Genomic DNA, 23,633 nt, shown 5'->3' with positions numbered 1-23,633 from the left:
GCGGTGGGAGAACCCGGAGTGCGCGCTCTCTCTCTCTCTGTCTCTCTGTCTCTCTCTCTCTCGTACGCACGGCACGGACCCGGGGCTAGCTCCAACACATGCGGCTGGTCCCGGGCCGGGGCCGTAGCGCTCGAGACGTGATTGCATGGGACGGCGACGGTGATGTTGATGTGTCCACTCGCGTCTTGCAGAGTGGGATTTTCGATCGAGGGGCCTCCGCCTGCTGATGCGACACTTCGTGGGTGGGCACATGTTGCTAGCTACACCGGCAGTTGGCCGGAGATCGATCGGAATCATCTGCGTGTGGACGCCCGTCATCACCATCTAGGTTCCATTCTGTAGAGCGATGGATAAGACACTGGTGACTCACACATGCCTTGTCGGGCATAAAAGCATCTACAGGCGCGACCTGCAAATCCGGGCTCTCCTCAAATCATATCGTTCACTTTCGTCTATCTTACATCCAGTGCCTCGTATCCATACTAAGCATGCAATGTGGATCATCACTCAAACATAAAATTGAACATAGAAATGCACATTCCAATCACCAAATGATCACCGACGGATGTCCAAAAGATCGCCAAAGTTCACATAAACAACGGACAAATTTAAACTAGATTACTAAAAACTTGAAATTGAAGACGGAGACGATGAAGAGTCACTACTTCCTCGCTGGCTCTTTGCCCTTCCGGTCGCCGGCGCAGCTGTAGGAGTCCGCGGTAGGAGGTGGGTCCACGTCAAAACTGTCGGACCCGTCGGAGGAGGAGGAATCGGAGATGGCGATGTAGCCTTGCAAGCGCCAGACGGTGCAGTCTTGCTTGCGGTTGAGCTTGGCCACCCTCGCTGCCTCTGTCGCTGCCTCCGCGGCCTCCCGCTCGGATTGCACAATGCCGAGCCGGAGCTACTTGGCGTTGATCCTCCGAAGCCATCAGACCTTCATCTCCACTTCAGTAAGTGATCCAGGACACACCCACTCGAGAAGACGATCGTCCTCATCGGGCACCGGCATCACGCGGTGGCGGCGGGTAGACCGCGCAGCCGTGTCGGACCCATACGTGCATCTGCACGAGGAATATCAGTATGACAAGCAAACAACAAATCACTCCGTTTTCTCTCCCTCTCACCACGTAAATGCATGCAGCAACGCATCTCGTTGCACGTCGCGCCAATGAATCCGCACTGTCACGGCCTCGGACAACGACGTGACCCAAGATCCTATGAGCCTATTCCTTCATAGGGAAGCAATCAATCTTACTAGCTAGGGGCGGAGACAGCGCCCCAATCAAAACCGTAAGCAGACCATCGACCGGTCGACAATGGCGTAATGTCGATGCGATTATTTGCGAGATGGTTGATTAACGCGGCATTGACGATCGATCTCCTCCGCACGATGGCGACGCCGGTGGTACTACGTCCGTGGCATGGCATGCATGCATGATTCGGCCGAGCTAGCACACCTGCCCGCCTGTAGCCTAGCGGCGGGCTGGCAGCACTGTAGCGGCCTGCCTGGCGGATGCGTACGAGGAGCCGAGGAGGACCATCGAGTGAGTGAGATTGATCGGTCCGTCGTTGTGTGTATGCATGTGTCGTGGCGCGAGCGGCCGGACCGGCGGATCGACGGCCGCCGATCCGTTGCGTGGGCGGGGTCGTCGGCACGTACGTACGGGTTGGTGGGGAGTCGCGCGGCCCGGCCGGCCGGCCGGCCGGCCGGCCGGCCGGGGCCACTGGTTGGTGGCGCTCGTGCGTGCCCGATCGGCTCCGTCGTGCTCACATGGAGGCGCGGATGGCATGGCCTCGGCGCACACGCATGTAGTACTTGGTAGCTGAACCGCGCGTCCTGGCGATGGCGACGCTCGGCAGCGCTCACACCTCGTGTACCCAAATGGCCGGGCTGAGTCATGTGCCCCGTCATGATGAGGTGCGGATTGCTAAGTGGTTGTACATGTAGCGTGTTCGTGTTTGTGCGCTGGTCCAGGGCATGGGGCCGCCGCGTGCCGCCGGCGAGCTCCGCACTTCGTCCAGTCCGGTGGTTTTTGGTCATTCGGTTTCTTTTTCCGACGCCAACATTAGCTCCTAGCGCAACTAATCGTAATCGTACTCGTACGCCTGCGAACCTCCCCGACACAATCAGCGCAGCACGCGTAGCGAGCGCAAACCGTCCCGCTTAGTTGGAACACGGGCCTGTGCATCGCCGTGGTCCGTCACGTTGCGGGCTGTGTCTTTCTCCGACCTGCTCCACACCTGATCTTTTTTAATAACCGCCTTCAGGCATTTTATTGAAGGAATTGACGGATTCACATCCGATTGTACATGTCAATGAAAAATACAGGAGGAATATCAGATCAAGTATAGCAGCCTCTACCTTGCACGCCTCCCTAGCGGCACGACATTTGCTTGTTTGCTAACATGCTGCAGCTTGAAGCCCTGTAGAATATGGATAAAGCCTTTCATCTCCCTCATAATCTATCTTCAAACTGATCTGTGATCATTCTGCTGCCACAGGTCGCATACCGCTTGACAGTCAGTTTCTAATACCACTTGGGTAAAACCCTTCTCAACAGCAAGGTTCATGGCGTCCCTGCATGCCAAAGTTTCAATCACCAACAGATCTTTGATTGATTCATATTTTGCGATCCTTACATGGGTGAGCACCCCATGTGCATCCCAAATTCACACAACGGCTCCGACAAATGAAATCTCCAAAATAGAAACAAATCACGCTTAAGACTTCCGCATGCCCATTGTTTTTTTTTTCTGAAACAAAGGCCTAGTTATTGGAAGAGATTACTTGAGTTTAAATATAGCACTGACAATCCCAATATTTTGTGGGCTAAACCTCGGTTGGGTCTCCTTTTTGAAATGTATGTCTTGCATGGACTTTTGCAACTATAAGACCATTCTATCGTCCGAAAGTTGGCAATGGTTAGAGTATTGTCTTTTGACATGGTCTTTGGTTTGGTGACTGCTCACTAGAGACTAAGTTCTGAGATTTGTTTATGACTAGCATATATGCCCACCTGTTGCAACGAGAGAAGTAATTGACATTCAATGCGCCACGACAACATCCAGACAGTGCCACCTGACGGCAGCAGGCATACGCGCCAAGGTTGAAATCTACTCTCTCCTTTGTTGTGGTTATCTCACGAAAGTCTTAAATAATGGATTATTAACACAATATTGGTGGACTCCCGAAGGATTAATTCATTAATTATAGGGTCTCTTTCATAGCAATAATCCCAAAATCTGATCTTACTATCAAACCCGCTTAATTTATATTGACGCAACCATCCATGCAAATCCAATAATTTTATTTATTTAGAGCCAATTAGCCATGCTAGCCCAAAATTCCTTCGCTCCCTCTGTACCTTGGTTCTTGAAGTGGCTTCCCGAACTACATGCCCTTCTGACATACTTTATTTAATTATGTGTAGCCAATTTAAATGATCATTTCGACATATTCTCTGTAAATAATAAAGACCATGGACCTAAATGGGCTGAAAACAGAGTGAACCGGGCATACTGCAGTTGACCACGGAATACTAACCAGCGCCCAGGTACGCTCGACATCAATATAATAAAAATATATAATCAATAGTGGCCGTTTAGGGCTCAATAGAATAATCACATTATCTGTAACTCACATTGTTCATTCTCTGAAACTCACATCGTTCATTCTCTGAAATTCACATCACTGAACTTGTCTGGCGACACAATTTGGCAGCAACATGATATTGCCTTTGCTGAATTCTCAAAGACATTACTGAGTTGAATGCGTTATCCCAATTTGATATTTCTTGTCATTTATAAGCAATATACAAAACCAAAATAAGACATGGAGAAAGAAAGTATAGATGGTGTTTCATATCAACCATATGCAAATTGAAGAATCTGAGAACTGAAGAAGTGCAGCGAAGGTTTTCTAAGATGTGTCGATCTGACCGGTAAAGAACCCAACACGCACCCCTCGCTCCCCTGCGCGCCCGTTTAGGTCGGGCCATCTGCGGGCGCACTATTTTTTTGATTTCGTTCTTTGATTTTCCTTTTTGCCTTTCCATTTTCATTTTTCTACTTTAAATAATTTGGGATTCTGAAAAAGTTTCAAATTTATAAAATTGAGAATTTCGAAATAAAAAGTTCAAGAAATCACAAAACTTTTGCAGATTAAAAAAATGTTCCAATATTAAAAAATGTTCATCATATTGAAACACAATGTCCATGAGTTTGAAAAAAATGTTTGTATATTGAAAAATGTTATTAAAATTGAACAAAATGTTCGGCAATTCAAAAAATGTTCAGCAATTTTCAAAAACGTTCTAAAAATTCAAAAAAATAATCATGAATTACAAAATAGTTCATTGATTATTTTCTGATTGAAAAAATGTTCATGCATTTCAAAAATGTTTGTGAATTCCAAACTTGTTCCACCAATTTTCCAAAAAATGGTCGTCGATTCTAAAAATGTTCACCGATTCAAAATTGTGTTTTTCAAAACATGTTCACAATTTTAAAAAATCTTTTCATATTTGTGTAAAATATTCATGAATTCAACAAAAACTCATGATTTAAAAATAATTCACGAATTTGTAAAAAAATTATGAACTTTAAAAATGTTCATGAGTTTAAAAAATAGGTTCATGATTTTCAAAAATTGTTCACGATATCACAAAAACGTTCGCAAATTTGAGAATTTGTTCGAGAAAAGGAAAAAAGAAAAAGGAAACAAAGAAAAGAAAAAGTCCGTTTAAAAAAATGGTTCAGGGAAGGATCTAGAATCTTCCCAAAACCAGTGGGGAAGAAATCAAAAAATGGGACAGTCCAAAACATGATCGAAAGCAAGAGGGGTATGCGCTAGGGCGTGACCTATGCGCCAAATAGGATATCCCATCTGGTGATCGGAGGTGCAATACACCTCTATTACCTGGCAGGGCCTGGCTCGGATGGGCCCAATTGATCACAAGGCCTAGTTTTGTGACACATGGGCTGGTGTGGCACGAGACGCACTAACCCTCACTTCGCGACGCTTGTTAAGAATCAGGCTACAGAAAAACTTTGTGTTGCATATTGATCCTTTCGTAGTTCTCCTAATGTCAGAGGGCCCTTGGGACAAAGAAAACGACTTCGACCCAAACCATGAGATCAATGGAGTCACATCGCCGATTGGCTAGTTGTTGGTGTAGGCATCTTTGTAATACTGACGTTGGCGTCCAACTGGTCCTCCTACTTGTGCTTGCGGCCTCTTCTCTTACTTGCCATTGCACAAGTGCTGGTATGGACGAAGGTCACGCCCTGCTGGCCTGTTCCCATCGACTTCACCATCATCACGTGCATACGGATGGTAAGGTTGGACTGCAGCAAAGTGTGCACGACGTAACGATACCCGCCACCCTATAATTAATGTTGGTGACCGAATGTTGTTCGGAGTCCCGGATCCCATTCGGGACGTCATGAGAAGGGCCGGCCCCCTCGTTGGAGGGGCTAGGGCCGGCGCCCCCTCACCCTCACCCCTATATAAAGGGTGGAGGCACAAGGGACGGGGCTCACCCCTTTGCCTAGCCGCAACCCTCCCCGTCTCTCCCTTCTCCACCATCATGTCGTCGTGCTGGTTGTGATCCCATCTATTTCTCTCACTTCGCTTGCTAGATCAAGGAGGAGACATCACCGAGCTGCACGTGTGCTAAACTCGGAGGTACCGTTTGTTCGACACTAGATCGGTTTGGATCATGAAGAGTATGACTACATCAACCGCATCATATAGGCTTTCATTTTTGTCCTACAAAGGTACGTAGACACACTCCTCTCTCCTTGCTATGCATATCATAGATTATAGATTAGATATTGGGTGTTTCGTAGGATTCTTTTTCATGCAACGTTCACCTCACATATGACCCCTGTCCATGTTGATATTTTATTCTATAAATCAATTGTATTATAATTTATTTAAATATTTAATATATTGGACCTTATTTAAGATGGGCCCTAGGCTACTGCATCTCTTTCCATGGCCTAGAGTTGACCCTAGCTGTATGAGTTATCTTTCCTGCCACCTTGTCCTTTTGTGTTTCGTAGCCACGATGCCCCTGCGGCTTTTCGTTGCCACAACACCCCCTTCGATGTGTTTAAAGTATTGTTTGTACCTTTGAGGTGCTTCCTGGCCGTAAATTGCTGGCCCATGTCGTGGTGGGCTGTGACAGGTATGAAGACAATGTGTCGCTTGTCCCCTTGGCGTGAGCGCACAATGGCCATGACCCTGACGACGATCGCGACATGCTGTTTCGAACAACTATTGACATTACCACGATCACATAATCTGTGAACAAGTTCTTTAAAAAATTCTAAGAAGGCCATCATATTTTTTCCTTTTTGAGATAAAAGTGGTAGTTTATAGAATTCAATGTTCTACCCTACTACAATCCACTAAAACAACCACAAAAAGATGGATGGTCGTGATTCGTACCTCGCAGGGATACGAGCAACGCTGATTCCTATGGGTCACCGAGCGGGAGACCTCCAAATAGGAGAACGTAGAGCCTATTGGTGCTGCGTTAATCCCCTGCGCCCCTGCGGCAGCCGGAAAGGAAGGAGAGCAACCGTGTGAGGGACTGAGAGAGACCACGCAGAGCGCAAGCACATGAGCATAGTGAGGATGAACGATGAGAGGAGCTGATGCTTAGTGAACATTTTGAAATGGGGAGAGCTACACCGCGCCACACATCGGAGTGCACGTCGCCCATACAATTTCTCTCTGTTTTTTTTTTTGAAGTTGATGGTGATTTTCGTCTGAAGCATAGCCGTGAGCGTGGGCCGCCATGCATTCGTGATCCAGAAAAGGCCTCATGCCCTGGCAGAGCCGGGCTCGGATGGACCCATGATCACAAAGTTTTGCGACATATGGGCTGGTGTGGCAGGGCAGGAGACGCACTAGTCCTCTCTTCCCGGTGACGACGATCGTTAACAACAAGGCTACACAAAACCTCTATGTCGCAAACAGATTCCTTGATAAACCGAGTTCTCCCAAGATTTGCATGGCGACAGGTAAACAGACTTCGACCAAAACCAAACATAAGATCAATGGAGTCGCGACGGCGATTGGCTAGCTGTTGGTGTACCCGTCTTGATAATACTGGCGCCGACGTCCAACCGGTCCTCTTGCCTGTGCTTGCGGCTTCTTCTCCTGCTTGCCATGGCGCCGGTGCTGGTACCGCCGGTGCTCACGCTCTGCTTGCTTGTTCCCGTCGACTTCACCGGCATCACGCGCGTACTGATGGTAAGGCCGCTTGGGTGCAGGAAAGCGTGCACCAGGCGGCTCCCGGTACTGACGATACCCGCCGCTCTGAACTTCCTGCGCCGGAATCTGCCGGCCGCCGTACGGGTCTTCCTCCCTGGCTCGTTGTCCCGCGAACCGCTTGGATGAAGTAGAATAACCCTGCTGCGCTGAAAAGTTTTGCGTTTCGTAGCCACGATGCCCTTGGCCTCGATAGCCATGCGGCTCTTCGTCGCCACGATGCCCCCTTTGATCGTGTTCAAAGTATGGCTTGTACCTTCGAGGCGCCTCTTGGCCGCGCATTGCTGGCCCATGTCGCGGTAGAGTGCGGCGCATCCCTCCTTGAGAGGGCGGCATGTCGTCGCCGTAGTTGCCTGGATGGCTGGAGGTGACCTCGTCACGGCGAACGAGGCGCCGTGACAGGTGCGAAGACGACGTGTCGCTTGTCCCCTTGGCGTGGGCGCGCGATGGCGATGACCCCGACGACGACCGCGCCGGAAAAGGCCGACGCGTTGGCATCGCCTCGCAGCTCGGCCGCGCCGATCGCCCATCGTAGCGGCGAGAAGGCGGCGCCGTGCCGTCGACGTCCATGCAAGACGATGGGCGCGCCGTCCCCATGTCCTGCGCGGTGGGTGGAGCGACGGCCACCTCGGCGTGGTACTCAGGAGAGCAGCTTCTCGCCATCTTCTCCGGCGAGTGTGTGGGCGCGGGCGAACGCGGCGCATCCAAATCATAGGACGACGGAGGCCGCGATTCGATCTCACCCTCCACCGCCTCGTCCTCGTCATCGTCCGAGAGAGAAAGCGAGACGTCCAGGTCCAACATCTCCGGCGCCGAGGTCGAGCCATCACCCACGCCGTCAGGAGGCGGTAAGGGTTCACGCCCGGTCAAGGCACCGTCAACACAGGGAGGCGGCGGCGAGGGTTTACGCGCCGCCAAGGGATCTTGCCGAGGCGCCGTCGAGGCATCGTCCAGAGGCGACGGCGAGGGTTCCCGAGCCGTCCGGGCGTCGACCGTGAGGCGGCCATCATCCGAAGGAGGCGCCTGGTTTAGGTCGAAATCGAAGATCGCTTGTGGATCCATCTTGATCTTGCTTCCTCTCGATCTGTCGTGGCAGCGGCGGCGCAGGTATTTATTAGCCTCGGGAAACACGGAATATCAACGTTTACGATTCCATCGATAGGTTTAGGCTTTACGAATACGACTCTCTCTCTCTGTTCCTTTCCTTTTTTAACTTTTTTTTTTGAGAAATCCTTCCTTTTCTTTAACTGGACACGTTTTAGATACACCACGACTCCTAATCCGAGCAAGAGACCTCCGGGAGCAACGACGGGCCTGCTGCGTGGAATAAACGACCACCGCCATCGCCACGTGGGCTGGCCCATTCACCGTTTCGGGCGATTGATTTCATGTTTCCGCAGTTTTACCGGGTTTTAGGCAAAATTCGGCCTCGTTTTCCCTAATTTCGGGGGAATATTATGCTTAACGAAGAGCACTCTGGGAAAATATAAAAAATAAATAAACATATGTGCGTATAAAATTTTATTAAAAATCATGAACTTAAAAAAACATTTATAAAATATCTGCATACATAACAATGTTCAAAAAGTTTAAATTTTCTTACTCATTTTTTTTAAAAAAACTTGTAATTTAAACTAGTCAATAATTATAAAAACATTCAACTTTATAAACAAATATTCACTAATTTAAAAAATCAAAAAATATAAATTTTCACATATTTAATAATAGGGAAACGTTACCTTTCTGCCGACGGATCGCGCTCTCGCGTCCACCGTTTGTGGAGCCGTTGGATCACTTTTGATCCGACAGACCACATGTACTAACAGATTCTACACCTCGCGTCCGCCGCCCTCGGAAGCCAACTACGTGCGGATTAGTCCCACCCACCGTATGTACTAAGATTCTGCAACATCCTTCATGTTCCTGAAACATGGGGAATGTTGCAGCGGTAACACGGCCTCGAGAGCCAACCACAATGCGGACACAAAATTTCCGCAACATAATCTTTGTTGCAAAAAAGAACTCTGCAACATTATCCTTGTTGCAAAAAAGATCTACAAAATTAAAAAATATAGGCACGGTTGATATTTAAAATTTCTGCAACAAGATCTTTATTGCAAAAAAAAAACATACTCGGGTGATCGCAACAAGCAGACTGTTGCGGAAACATCACTCTTGTTGCAAAATATGATTGCTTACATTGATAGATCGGACGGTCATTATGTCTCTATCCAATGGTCAGTGATGCGGCAGATCTTTTTCAATTTCCGCCGGCGGATGCGTAGCGTCGCCCTAAATAATATGTTCACGGATTTTGAAAATTGTTTCATGCCTATTTTATAAAAATTTCAAGAAACTTAAAAAAATTCAAAGTATAATTAATAAAGTGTGTAGAGCATTACTTCCAAAAACGTACAACACATAGTTAATAAAATGTTCAATGTATTAAAAAATTTCACCCATATTTCCAAAAAATGTAAGGGCGACGCTATGCATCTGCCGGTCGATGTTAAGATTTTATCCGTCGCCGCAATGGCCGTTGATACCCGAGCTGATAGCCGTCTGATCTAGTGTCCGCGTTCCGCATGCCCACTCGTTATTCTCGCAACAGATGCTCTGTTGCAGAAACAACACTCCTGCCGCTGGCTCCGACAGAGCTGCGCCCCGCGCGGCGCCGCGGCCAACCGACGGCAAAATCTGCCCGCCGCGGGCGGTGCGGGAGCTACTCCAGCGCATCATATCGTGTGTCAGATGGTTGGACCTGACACAAATTGAGCTCACCGAGGGGCCCTGCTTTGAGCACAGGCGCGACCTCTACTCTGGCATGGCGGTGACGAGCTCCCATGCCGAAAACTCCTTTGCGATTTCTGCAACTGGAGCTATGTTTCTGAAACACGCGTCGTGTTGCAATTCTTGGCCTTGTACGCTCTAAGATCGTGTGCTTCTTCAACGCTTTCTGTAACCGGGCCTATGTTTCTGAAGCAGGAACCTTGTTGTAGAAAAAAAAATCTTTGATTTTTTTTGAAACGAGACCTGTGTTGCAGAAACTTTCTAAAAATAGACCCTATTGTTGAAAAAACACTTCACCACCGAATAATTTTTTTTCTGAAACAAGGTCTTTGTTGCAAAAAGGATACACACCTGCTGCTTGTGCAGCCGTCTGCGACCTCAGATCCCGTCGTCATCGCCATCGCGGCTGGTCTGCCGCGGTTGCCTAGCCGCCGTCGACCACCCAGCCGCCGCCTCCGTCCCAACCGCATGGTGCTCCGCCTCCCCGCTGCTGGATCTAACCACCACAGAGGCCCGCAACAAGCGCTCTGTTGCAGAAAGCGTTTCTAAAACAGCAGCTCAGCTGCAGACCCATGCGCGTGGGTACGGGTGCTATCAGCCGTTGGATCAAAAGGCGATCCGACGGACACGGAGCCGACGGACGTGGGATCAAGATCGGCCGGCAGAAGGTAAGCTTTTCCCAAAATGTAATGCGTATTTCTCAAACTTTAAAATCTTAATTAAAATTATCCACCGTGTACTTCAAAAATGGTCGTCGCATATTCCTACGAGTTCCACACGTATTTAAAAACCTTCATGTATTTATAAGAAAGTTGAGGCATGCAAATGTTTAAAAAGAGAATGAACAATTAAAATAGAAAACATGGAAAATGAAAAAGGTAAAACAAAAGAAATGAAAAGGGGGAGAAAAGGTAAAAGGTACAAGAAACCAAAAAATTAAGAAGAAAGAAAGGGAAAACCTGATGAGAACGCAAGAAACCAAAGAAACAAGTACACATAATGAATGAAGCGAAAAAAATGGATGCAACTTGTGTCGGATGATCACCACACCCCTCTTGCGGATGTGGTTTTATATTCCAAGCGATACACGTGGAATAGTATTCACCTTTCGGTAGCTCCCCTTTCCTCAATATTTTTTGAGTGATCACAGAAAAACACCCGAACTTCCCCTTTATAGAGGGGCATTTGCCTCCTCCCCAATACCATGGAGCTGACACCAGAAACCACTGCCATGGTCATCGCTATACAACAGGCTTCACCACCATCATCATCACATTCTCGCCACCACTGCCAAGCACCATCGTTGGTTCTCTGTTGTGGTATTGAGGGAGATATAACTTATTGCCAAATGAGGCCCATAGATGAGGTTGTACTGGGATGAGTTATTGGGGAGGTGCAAAAACAACCGACCATCCCCCCCCTCCCCCCCTAAATTATGGGGAGAGTCCTAATAACCACTTATTGGCGGGGGTTTGTTGGGGAATTGTCGGATATGCTCTAAGCAGGGATTCTCATCACAGAATATATCGGTTGGGTCAATTAACCTTGAAGCATCTTCTAACTTATGGCCAGAATATCCGACATGTCAAAATGTCTGACCCGTGCCTGTGTGCACTAAATTTGGTCCAATCCATGTATCTTTCCTTTCCCACTTCCCCCTTTGTGGAAGGACATATATATACCCTTCCCCCCTCCAAGATCTAGGGCTAACAAAGATTAGAGACAAGAGAACTTTGCTCATCTACCTCCTCTAGTGGGATTCCTCCATTGAAGATGACTCCTCATGGAAAACAAGACCTCCTGAGGGAGCTCTAGGAATATCAAGCCCAACTTATCCTAGGACCTGAGAAAGAACACTATCTTGTTTCATCTCTCTTGTATGTGAGTTGGATCCTATGTATATCTTTTATTGTACCTTGTGTGATTCCTCCCATCATCTTTTTTTGTGTGTTGTTTGTGTTGTTTCTCAAATCCACATCCTATTGGTGAAGAACGGGCCATCCCCATGGTTCGCCCGTATCACACCGTGTCTAGCACGAGTGGGTTGACATGCATGTAAACGATGTGGTCGGCAACTATTTGGGTTGGCACGCATGATGACAAGCATGTCATCCGCGTACTGCAAGACCACTGGTGGTGTCCCGTCGAAGAGGGGGTGGGGGAGGAGGTCGTCGTCTGTCAGATGTTGCAGTACGTCCACCATGAGAAGGAAGAGGTACATGGAGAGGGGATCGCCTCCAAAGGCCTCTCCGAACGGCAAACCACTTCCCTAGAACACCGTTAAGAAGGTGTGGACCACAATGAGATCCATCCAGCCGCACCACCGGTAGGACAAGCCATGCATCTCCATAATTTTCCCCAATCTGCACCAATGTCCTTCATTGAATCGAAGGCTTGGCGAAGTGCAACTTCATCACCAGAGTTGGGATGACACGCTTGTGGCAGCATTGCATCATCTTAGAGGCATAGACGAAGTTCTCGGAAATGCTGCATCCGGTGATGAAACCGGACCGGTCGGCGTCGACGAGGCCATTGATCTGGCGTTGCAGCCGGCTAGCAAGGCTCGTAGCAGAGAATGTTGACATCGCCATTCTGCAAGGAGATGGGGGCGAAAAGCCGTGTCTCAGCAGCCTGATAGAAGCTTCGCACATGTCCGTCGAGGCCCGGAGACTTGTAGTGCTATTGGTGTATATAACCACTAAGGGAAATAATGCACGAGTGGAAAAACATATAGGTAATTTCACCTGGCTTAAAGTTGTATAGCAGATCACACATGGTTTGTGCGCGTAGGCACCTGAATAAACATACTTAAACGCAAAATTTATGAGCTCTGGTGATGACGATCCAAGTGTCGGGGGCTGTCCACGCCGTCGCGCCGGAGGCTTACTCCGGATCACGGATACGTGGGTGCCGAGCCCCCTACCTGGAGTCGGAATTCGAGCCGTCGGCGATCGCCCTGTATGGTTCCCCCTCAATCTGTATAATCTCCTGGAGCAGCCCCTTGGGTGGGTCGTCTTCCTTGCTCGCGTCCGCCAGCTCCCTCTGGATGATTTGCTTCAGCTGCTTCAGTCGACGGCACTGGGCCGCGCCGTGGTGGCCGCTGTGGTGGTACTCGCACCAGTTCTCCCGGGTTCGCCGGGCCTTTGGGATCCAGTTATTCAGCGTCGAGTCCATGTCCTGGGCTTGGCGCTTCTTGGTCCACTGCTTCTTCAGCGGAAGGAGGTCGTCTTGGGTGGAGGATGACATGTCGTGTCGCTCCGACTCGTCCCTCTTCTGCTTCTTCTGCATAGGTCCAAAGCCCCGGTCGAATTCCGGGCGGCGAGCAAGTGCATCCTCGACGGCTGGAGGAGAAGGAAGCTGCACACGAGGCGGCTCCCTCTGCTGATAGTAAGGCTGAGCTGTAGGAGGACGAAAGTGTACACGAGGCGGCTCCGTGTACTGACGATACCCGCCGTTCTGAACTTCTTCCGCCGGAATACGCTCCCTGTACTGACGATACCCGCCGTTCTGAACTTCTTCCGCCGGAACACGCCGGCCGCCGTACGAGCCATCCTCCCTGCGGCGCCGCCCGCCGAACTGCTTTGAAGGATAAGAATTACCCTGTTGCGTCGGAAAATTTGGCGTCCCGTAGCCACGTTGAGCTCGGTAATCCTGCTGCCTTTCGTCGCCATGGTAGCCCTGTCGCCTCTGATCTTGTTCATTGTACGGTTTGTACCTTCGAGGCGCTTGCTGATCGCGCATTGCCTTCTGATCATGATCATTGTACGGCTCGTATCTTCGAGGCGCTTGCTGGTCGCGCATTGCCTGCTGATCATAATCGTCGTACGGCTCGTACCTTCGAGGCACTTGCTGATGGCGCACTGCCTTCTGATCTTGATCATTGTACGGCTCATACCTTCGAGGAGCTTGTCGATCGCGCATTGCCGGCCCATAGCTTCTCCGGCTCCCCTCGTCGCGACGCGCCGGGTAAGCGGGCGGAGTGCGGCGCCTCCCTCCGTGCGAGGGGGCGTCGTAGTTGCCGGGATGGTTGGAGGCAGCCTCGTCACGGCGCACGAAGGGCCGCTTCAGGCGCCGTGACAGGTCTGACGACGACGTGTCGCTTGTCGCCTTGGCGTGAGCGCGCGATGGCGATGACCCTGACGGCGACGGCGACGGAAGAGTCGGAGGCGGCGGGTTCGTTTCCACGCCCGGAGAGAAACGGACGGCGCCATTCACGACCACGCAAGACGATAGGCGCGCCGTCGGCCTGTCCGCGGTGCGTCCAGCGACGGACACCTCGGCAGGATACGCGGGAGAGCAGCTTCTCTCCCTCTTCGCCGGCGAGGGCGAGCGTGTTGGTGAGGCCGAGCGCGCGGCGTCGGACTCACAGGGCGACGGCGGCTCCGATCCGATCTCACCCTCCTCCTCCTCCTCATCGTCGTCATCGCACACGAGAGAAACCGAGCCGTCCAGGTCCAACATCTCCGGCGTGGCATCATCGCCCATGCCGTCGTCTTGCGGCGGAGGCGGCGGCGAGGGCTCACGCGCCGCTGAGGCGTCGCCCCAAGGCGGCGGCGAGGGTTCACGCGCCATCAAGGCATCCTCCGTGACGCCGTCGTGCAGAAGCGACGGCGAGGGTTCACGGGCCGCCTGGGCATCGACCGTGAAGGTGGAGCCATCGTCCGGAGGCGGCATCTCGTTCAGGTCGAAATCGAAGATCGGCCGTTGATCCATAGCTGTTGCGGCAACGGCGGCGCAGGTGTCTCTTAGCCTGGAGAAGAAACACGCAAGGCTTGGTTTGTTTCGATCCATCGATGGGTCTAGGTTTACCGCATATATAAGGGGTCTAGGGACGCCACGACTCCTAATCCGGAAAGAAACGGAAGCCGGGCTACTCAGATCCGATTCATCAAACATATCGGTTGGGTCAGCCGGTACGTTGAGCCCTCCAACCATACCGACACGGGCTATACTCGATTTTTTTGGGTCTACAGGAAGGCTGGTTGGTTTGCTATCAATATTTGGCATTGCTGATATTTGGCAAGTCAATATTTAGCAAAATTAAAAGTTACCAACATTCAACAATTTTTTATGAGATTAGCAACAAAAATTGGCAAGCAACTATTCTATAGGCAAAAATTGTCGGTTGCCAAAATTTGGCATGTCAACTTTTAGCGTCGAACAAATTAGACTAGAAAATAGCAACTCTAGGCGCGGGTACACAGATTACACTGATTTGGCTCGTTATGTGTGTTTCCATTTTGATGACATGCCTTGAACTTATAGGCAAAAACTAAATCGAAACTTGAACCTGTATACTCGAAAATCAGCACAACAAACTCTCCGAGTCCGGTCTATTTTGAACCTTTAGAGCTTTTAGAGTATCTGCAGTCACGAACAACAAATCTTTTTTTACAAAGGACCCCGGCATTAAAAGAAACATCGAACAGTACAAAGCACCTCAAAAAAAAAATTACAAAATCCTTGAGATGCCCTTTGTCTTCAACCTCCAGACCGTGTCGACGGCGCGCGGACAACAAATCCGACCCCTCAATCACTCGCGGGCGTGCCCGGCCGCATCCGCGGACAGTGAGCTTTAAAGATCGTGGATGTCGCCTGCAGGGGGGGGGGGGGTGAATAGATGCTTTAAAATGATTACGGTTTAGGCTTGAACAAATGCAGAATAAAACTAGTGTTTAATTTGTCAAACACAAAATCTAAAACAACTAGGCTCACCTATGTGCACCAACAACTTATGCTAAGCAAGATAAACAATTAAGTGATAGCAAAATATATAACAAGAAACAATAAGGGGCTATCACAAAGTAAAGTGGATAAGTAAAGGGCTCGGATAAGAGATAACCAAGGCACGCAGAGATGATGATGTATCCCGATGTGCACACCCTTGCAGATGTTAATCTCCGTTTGGAGTGGTGTGGAGGCACAATACTTTCCAAGAAGCCACTAGGGCCACCGTAATCTCCTCACGCCCTCGCACAATTCGAGATGCCGTGATTCCACTAAGGGACCCTTGAGGGCGGTCACCGAACCCGTATTATTGGCAACCCTTGGGGGTAGTCACTGAACTCGTACACTTTGGCAACCCTTTGGGGCGGTTACAAGAACCCATACAAATTGCTCGTGGTGATCTCTACAACCTAATTGGAGACCCCGATGCTTGCTCGGTGCTTTACACCATAATGATTAAGCTCCGAAGCACCACCAACTGTCTAGGGCGACCAAGCACCCAAGAGAAACAAGCTCTAGGGTACCAAGCACCCAAGAGTAAAAAGCTTCTCAATCACTTCCACGTATCACCATGGAGAACTCAAACCTATGCACCAAATGCAATGCCAAGGGCACACGGAGTGCCCAAGTCCCTCACTCTCAAATCCTACCAAAGCAACGAAAGCTATGGAAGAAAATGAGAGGAAGAACAAGAAGGAGAACACCAAGAACTCCAAGATCTAGATCCAAGGGGTACCCCTCACATAGATCACATCTGGATCTCCTCTCTCTTTCCCCCCAAAAAAGTAACAAGAATCTATGGAGGGATTGAGAGATAGCAAGCTCGAAGAAGATCAACAATGGGGAAAGAACATGAGCTCAAAAGGATAAGGTCCAGGAGGGAAGAAGACCCCCTTTTATAGAAAGGAAAAAATCCAACCGTTATTGAAAGGATCGATATAGTTGACTAGAGAAGGGAGGTGAATAGGCAACTAACAATTTTTAGCTTTTCTTTACCAATTTAAACTTTGCATCAAAGTAGGTTTTCTAGATGTGCAACTAGGTGAGCAACCTATATGATGCAACAACAACAAGTACACAAGCAAGCAAGAGATGCAACACAATATAAGCTTGGATAATTAGAGGTACGAGATAACCAAGAGTGGAGCTGGTGAAGACGAGTGTCAGTGTCAAAACCAGCGGATCTCGGGTAGGGGATCCCGAACTGTGCGTCTAGGCCGGATGGTAACAGGAGGCAGGGGACACGATGTTTTACCCAGGTTCGGGCCCACTTGATGGAGGTAAAACCCTACGTCCTGCTTGATTAATATTGATGATATGGATAGTACAAGAGTACATCTACCACGAGATCAGAGAGGCTAAACCCTAGAAGCTAGCCTATGGTATGATTGTATGTTGTGATTGTTGTCCTATGAACTAAAACCCTTCGGTTTATATAGACACCGGAGAGGGTTAGGGTTACACAAGGTCGGTTACAAAGGAGGAGATATCCATATCCGTATTGCCTAGCTTGCCTTTCATGCCAAGTAGAGTCTCACCCGGACACGAGACGAAGTCTTCAATCTTGTATCTTCATAGTCTAACAGTCCGGCCAATGTAGATAGTCCGGCTGTCCGGAGACCCCCTAATCCAGGACTCCCTCAGTAGCCCCTGAACCAGGCTTCAATGACGATGAGTCCGGCGCGCAGTATTGTCTTCGACATTACAAGGCGGGTTCCTTCTCCGAATACATCACCGAAGAATTTGAATACGAGGATAGTGTCTGACCCTGCAAAATAAGTTCCACTTGTAACGCCCTCGATGCGGCTATATCTCCCACGTGTCGAAGCACGACTTAGAGGCATAACCGCATTGGAAGCAATGTTGCAAGTGAGGTAATCTTCACACAACCCATGTAATACATAAGGGAAAAGAGATACATAGTTGGCTTACAATCGCCACTTCACACAATACAAGAATAAAGCATTACATCAACCAGATACAATCAAGGTCCGACTACGGAACCAAAAAAAAGGAAGACTACCCCAAATTCTACACAGATCCCCGATCGTCCCAACCGGGCTCCACTACTGATCAACTGGAAAACGGAACAACATAAAGAACATGATCTTCAACAAGCTCCTCCTTGAGCTCGGTTGCATCATCTGCACGGTTCAACGACACCTGCAAACTGGTTTTGGAAGTATCTGTGAGTCACGGGGACTCAGCAATCTCACACCCTCGCGATCAAGACTATTTAAGCTTATAGGTAGGGTAAAAGGTATGAGGTGGAGCTGCAGCAAGCGACTAGCATATTTGGTGGCTAACATACGCAAATGAGAGCGAGAAGAGAAGGCAAAAGCACGGTCGAGAAACTATGATCAAGAAGTGATCTTAGAACAACCTACGCCAAACATAACTCCAACACCGTGTTCACTTCCCGAACCCCGCCGAGAAGAGACCGTCATGGTAATACACGCGGTTGATGTATTTTAATTAAGATCAACTTCAGGTTTTCTACAACCGGACATTAACAAATTCCCATCTTCCCATAACCGCGGGCACGGCTTTCGAAAGTTCAAAACCCTGCAGGGGTGTCCCAACTTAGCCCATCACAAGCTCTCACGGTCGACGAAGGATATTCCTTCTCCCAAGACATTCCGATCAGACTCGGCATCCCGGTTACAAGACATCCTGGACAATGGTAAAACAAGTCCAGCAAGACCGCCCGATGCGTCGACATCCTGAAAGGAGCTGCACATATCTCGTTCTCAGGGCAACACCGACTGAGACATCCTACGAGTAAAACTAGCCCTCAAGTTTCCCCGAGGTGGCCCCGCAGTCTACTCAGTTCGGACCAACACTTAGACAAGCACTGGCCCGGGGGGGGGGGTAAAAATAAAGATGACCCTTGGGATGGCCTAACCCAAGGGAAAAAGGCTAGGTGGCGAATGGTAAAACCAAGGTTGGGCCTTGGTGGAGGAGTTTTATTCAAAGCGAACTGTCAAGGGGTTCTCATTATAACCCAACCATGTAAGGAACGCAAAATCCGGGAAAACATAACACCGATATGACAGAAACTAGGGAGGCAAGAGTGGAACAAAACACCAAGCATAAGGCCGAGCCTTCCACCCTTTACCAAGTATATAGATGCATTAATTAAATAAGAGATATTGTGATATCCCAACAAAATATCCATGTTCCAACATGGAACACGCTCCAATCTTCACCTGCAACTAACAATGCTATAAGAAGGGCTGAGCAAAGCGGTAGCATAGCCAAACAACAGTTTGCTAGGACAAGGTGGGTTAGAGGCTTGGCTTAACAGTATGGGAGGCATGAAAAGCAAGTGGTAGGTATCGCAGCATGGACATAGCAAAAGAGCGAGCAACTAGCAAGCAAAGATAGAAGTGATTTCGAGGGTATGGTCATCTTGCCTGAAATCCTACAAGGAAGAAGAATGAGTCCCTGAAGAAGACAAACGGACGTAGACGAATGGGTCCTCACAAACACGACGTTATCGGAACCAACCCGAAGAAGCAACACCGGAAAGAAGCAAACAATCATGGTAAACAACCATCACATAATCACGGCATGATGCACAATCAAGTATGATGCATGTCCGGTTTAATGAAGCATGACATGACAAAGTGCAACAAACAACACTACAAATTAAGTGGAGCTCAATATGCAACTCCGTTGCATATTGACGAAACACCACGTTCAAGTTATTTAGTTCGATCTTGTTTATGTACCCAACAATATTAAATGTTGTTAAGCAAGGCAAGAGGGTGAAGCAAATGAAAACTACCTATCTAGTCAAGTTTAAATGAGGCCGAAAACAACGAACAACAATACCCGAAAATCCTCATATACATAATTTAAGGTTTGGTACTTTTCTGCCCTAAACCATATTTTAGAGTTGTTAAATATGCAAAGTAAGGCCACCATGTTAAACTAGGCAAAATTCTACCCCATTTACATATAAAGTTTGTTAAAATCCGAGTTACGGTTATTTAGTTATGGAATAAATCATTATAGCATTGTAATAGGCAAAATTTAAACAAACAACATTTTAAACATTTCAAACATGCATGAAAGTTGAAAATTATTAAACTAGACAAAATTCTAAGCAACTTTCATATAAAGTTTGTTTTAAAATGATGCATCGTTTGTGAGTTATTATATGCATGTTGTGCAAGGGGTTTTCTGTAAAACTGCAAAACCTGGGAAATTAGACAAATTCGCATAACTTTAAAAAACAGAAACATGCTGAAACAAGACTAGCCCAACAGTGCACAAGGGGGCTGCTCACTTTGGGCCCAGAGGAAAAGATGGGCCGGCTGGGCCTTGGCGCGGCACAAGGGAGCGACTGGGCCGACTCACGCAAGGGAGCGGCTGGGCCGGCTTGCGCAGGGTGGAGGTCAACGCTCGCGGTTCCCTCGCTCGCTCGACCTGGAGCAGAGGAGGCAGATGCTAGCGATGCGAGCAGGGGCTATCTCCGGCCTGTGCCCACCGAATCCAGCGACGACGGCCGCGGGGATGATGAACTGGGCGCGGGGAGGTCCAGGAGCGGGACGACGGGCTGATGCAGGGCAGCAACAGGTTCAGTACAGGGGCGCAACGGCGGTGTGGGACTTGCCGCGGCGGGCGCTGCGCTGGAGAGGAAGCAGGCTTGACGCGGCAGGAGGTGGGGACAGGTCTCGTGGTCATGCTGGAAGAGGAAGCAGAGGAACGAGCGGACCGCGCTTCGCCTTGGAGCAGGATGACAGCGGCGACCTAGCGCGTCTCCGGCGAGGCCCAGTGCGCAGGATCGCTGGAGAGGCGGATCCGCAGCGTTGGAGACCGGATCCGAGCATGGGGAAGGAGGCAGGGGCGCGCGGCTCAACGTGGTTCGCCGGGAAGACGGCAGCGGCGACGGACTTGATGGAGCTCGGCGAGAAGATCAGCCATGGCGCTGGAGCTCCTGTTGAGGTACATAGGGATGAGGAGATTAGGGAGAGGGAGCTGGAGGGAAAAAGGAACAGGAGGAGAGGGTCGCGATGAGGGCTCATCTGCTGGTCTCGGGAGGAGCTCGTCTCCCTGGTCGACGAGGAGAGCGAAGACGAGTTGGATCGAGGGGAGGCCTCGGGTGGAGTCTGGTTGGTGGGATTGGATCGGGGAATGAGGGGATCCCGAGGAAGAAAGGTAGGTGGCGGCGCGATGGGACAAGAGGGCTAGAATTTAGGGTTTCATCTGTGTATAAATAGCAGGTGGGATAAATTAGGGGCTATCCTATAACGCCCTCGATGCGGCTATAGCTCCCACGTGTCGAGGCACGACTTAGAGACATAACCACATTGAAAGCAATGTCGCAAGTTAGGCAATCATTACAACATCCCATGTAATATATAATAAAAGGGGAGATACATAGTTGGCTTACACTCGCCACGTCACATCAAAGTACATAAATAACATCCATCATTCAAACACTCATGGCCCGACTACGGCGCCAAAATAGAAAAGAACCCAACATGCGACATGGCCCTGAATCGAACCCCAACTAGGCACCACTACTGATCATCAGGAAAAGACACGTAGTAATGCCGAGAGTCCTCGTCGAACTCCCACTTGAGCTCGTACTCGTCACCTGGAGCGGAATCACCTGGACCTGCATCTGGAGTTATAGTATCTGTGAGCCACAGGGACTCAACAATCTCACACCCTCGCGATCAAGACTATTTAAGCTTATAGGAAGGGGTAAGGCAAATATATGTGGAGCTGCAGCAAGCGACTAGCATATATGGTGGCTAACTTATACGCAAAAGAGAGCGAGAAGAGGAGGCAAAGCGCGAGCGAGAATCTAGAGGAACAACCTGCGCAAGCATAACTCCAACACCGTGTCCACTTCCCGGACTCCGCCGGAAAGGGGCCATCACGGTAACACACACGGTTGATTCATTTTAATTAAGTTTAGTTCAAGTTATCTACAACCGGACATTAACAAATTCCCATCTGCCCATAACCGCGGGCACGGCTTTCGAAAGTTCAATCCCTGCAGGGGAGTCCCAACTTAGCCCATGACAAGCTCTCACGGTCAATGAAGGAATAGACCTCCACCCAAGACACACCGATCAGACTCGGTATCCCGGTACAACAAGACATTTCGATAGGTCAAAACTAAACCAGCAACACCGCCCGAATGTGCCGACAAATCCCGATAGGAGCTGCAGATATCTCGTTCTCAGGGCACACTCAGATGAGCTCTCCATACAACTAAAACCAAACCTTGAGTTTCCCCGAGGGGGCGCTGCACGGGACTCTAGTTCGGACCAATACTCAGAGGAGCACTGGCCCGTGGGGGGCTAAAATAAAGATGACCCTCGGGCTCCGGAAAACCAAGGGAAAAAAGAGGCTAGGTGGCAAATGGTAAAACCAATGTTGGGCATTGCTGGAAAAGCTTTAATCAAGGCGAACTATCAAGGGGTTCCCATTATAGCCCAACCGCGTGAGGGACGCAAAATCCGGGAACATAACACCGATATGACGGAAACTAGGGCGGCAAGAGTGGAACAAAACACTAGGCGAGAGGCCGAGCCTTCCACCCTTTACCAGGTATATAGATGCATTAAGATAACATAGCAATATAATGATATCCCAACAAGTAAATAAATGTTCCAACAAGGAACGACTCCAATCTTCACCTGCAACTAGCAACACTATAAGAGGGGCTGAGCAAAGTGGTAACATAGCCAATCAATGGTTTGCTAGGACATGGTGGGTTAGAGGTTCAACATGGCAATTGGGAGGCTGACAAGCAAAAGGTAGGCATCGTAGCATTGGCATAGCAAGAGCGAGCAAACTAGCATAGCAAAGATAGTAGTGATTTCGAGGGTATGATCATCTTGCCTGCAACGCTGTCAGAGTTGACTGGATCCTCAAAAGCACACTCAACGGGCTCCTCGTTATCAAACTCGTCTCCCGGCTCTACCCAAACAAGACAAATAAGCAACAAGGATACAATCAACCACGTGCAAACTCAAACAATAAGATGCGATGATGGTATGCTATGCGGGATGCGATGCGGGATGCAAAATGCAAGATATGACAGGAAATGCATGAACCTGGCCTCAACTTGGAAAACCAAGTGTGCCACTAGAAAGAGGGGATGAAATCGCTTGAAAATGATATAAAGAACGCCGGAATCGGAGTTACGGTTTAGAAATGGCAAGCGATTTAAGATATGACACCGGTCTGCGATTTACAGCAAGTAGGCATCTAAATGCAACGAAATAAACATATTACAGCACCCAAACATGACAAAAAAATACATGGCAGGGATGCACACAAGATGCTTAACAAAAGACTAGCACTGAGCCACGGCCAATTCATCCATTATGAGGTTCAAACAAGCATGGCAAAAACGCAAATGCAAAACAGATTCCAGACTTAGTGAAATTAACACTTGTCTGAAATTTCAGATCACGAAGCCCTCTTCGGAGCAGCAAATCAACATGATACATGACCTGATTAAGATAAATAAGAACATGTCATGGAGCTACTCAACAAGCTTAACAAAAGTCCCAAAGTGACCTGGGGCCAAAAGGGATCACAAAATATACTAACAAGCACACAAGCATAGCTAAAACACAATCAGTTTTCAGACTTAGTGAAAACTGAGACATGCTGAAATTTAACTCACGAAGGCATGAAAACGAGCTCGATGCACTCACTACGGTGCAATTCATGGCAAGGCAAGCATACATCCATTAAGAAGGCACAAAATGCTAGCTAGGCATATCAAGAACAATGGCATAGCATGCACGGATCAATTACAATAGCATCGGCAAAATCGCAAACGAGTTGACGATCTGCC

Source organism: Triticum aestivum, chromosome 1A (assembly GCF_018294505.1).
Source record: "Triticum aestivum cultivar Chinese Spring chromosome 1A, IWGSC CS RefSeq v2.1, whole genome shotgun sequence".
In the NCBI taxonomy this organism is placed as follows: Eukaryota; Viridiplantae; Streptophyta; class Magnoliopsida; order Poales; family Poaceae; genus Triticum; species Triticum aestivum.
Note: the sequence above shows the minus strand (reverse complement) of the source record.